The 1,057-nt window shown below is 44.2% G+C and overlaps 1 non-coding gene across 1 annotated transcript; it reads right to left on the minus strand.

Annotated features, from left to right (window-relative positions):
* Window positions 1–440: 440 nt before the first annotated feature.
* LOC111757088 (U6 spliceosomal RNA) lies at window positions 441–547 on the minus strand. Its single transcript, XR_002791473.1, has one exon. It is a non-coding gene; the product is annotated as a U6 spliceosomal RNA (small nuclear RNA).
* Between the last annotated feature and the right edge of the window lie 510 nt (window positions 548–1,057).

A 1,057-nucleotide genomic window follows, 5' to 3' on the forward strand; every position in this document is an offset into this window, starting at 1 on the left:
CTGGAAACAAAACCTGCTTCTGTCTCACACATAGCCTGAAGGTAGCTGGATACGATATTTGTAGTGTACCCATCACATGAGATCAGGTGTGAAACTTCCCCCCATGGCATCATGTCAGTGCTCAAAAAATCTCCAAATTCAGAGAGTTTCAGACTTCAGACTTTCAGTTAGAGATGCTCAGCCCATGTGAGTGGATGTGTGCAGGATGTAGGTTTTTGTGTCTGGCTTCTTTTACCAGCAGAAAGCATTTGTGACCCTTCCATGTCCAGTGTGCTAGGAGTTCTTTCCTTTTCATCACTGTATAGTGTTCCCTCGCATGGGCCCCCCCAGTTTGTCCATTCACCACCTAAGGGCATTTAAGTTGTTTCCAGTTTGGATAATTATGGGTGAAAGCACTGAAGATATTCACAGATAATCTTCTATTTTATTTCATTTTATTTAAAAATATGGAATGCTTCACGAATTTGTGTATCATCCTTGCACAGGGGCCGTGCTGATCTTCTCTGTATCATTCCAGTTTTAGTATATGTGCTGCCGAAGCGAGCACTACAGATAACCTTCATGTGAACCTGCTTTCATTTCTTGGGGTCACTAACTTAGCAGTGAGGTTGTTGGACCATGTGGAAAATGAGGGCTTCACATTGTGAGAAGGAACTAAGCTGGTTTCCCGGGTGCCTACAACCCACTTTGTTTTACTTTCTTTTTTTTTTCCCTTTCCTTTCCTTTTTTTTTTTTTTTTTTTTTTGTACCAGGGATTGAACTTATGGCCTTGTGCTTGCCAGGCAGGTGCTTCGGCCACTGAGCTTAATCCCCAGCCTCCCTTCCCTTCCCTTCCCTTCCCTTCCCTTCCCTTCCCTTCCCTTCCCTTCCCTTTCCTTTCCTTTTTGCTGGTAGTTCATTTTTATTATATTTTTAAAAAACAAAGGTCCACAATGGATCGGAAGGGAAGGGAACCCCTAGTTCCACCCTGGTTAGTGCTGAAAGCTCCAGCTTGGGTGGAGCCAGCAGATAAGTGCAGGTGTGTGTGCAAAAGCCCTGCGGATATCAAGTGAGCCAA

Source organism: Cavia porcellus, unplaced genomic scaffold, assembly GCF_034190915.1.
Source record: "Cavia porcellus strain 051 isolate PalLab524CR breed Dunkin Hartley unplaced genomic scaffold, mCavPor4.1 scaffold_1, whole genome shotgun sequence".
NCBI classification, from domain to species: Eukaryota; Metazoa; Chordata; class Mammalia; order Rodentia; family Caviidae; genus Cavia; species Cavia porcellus.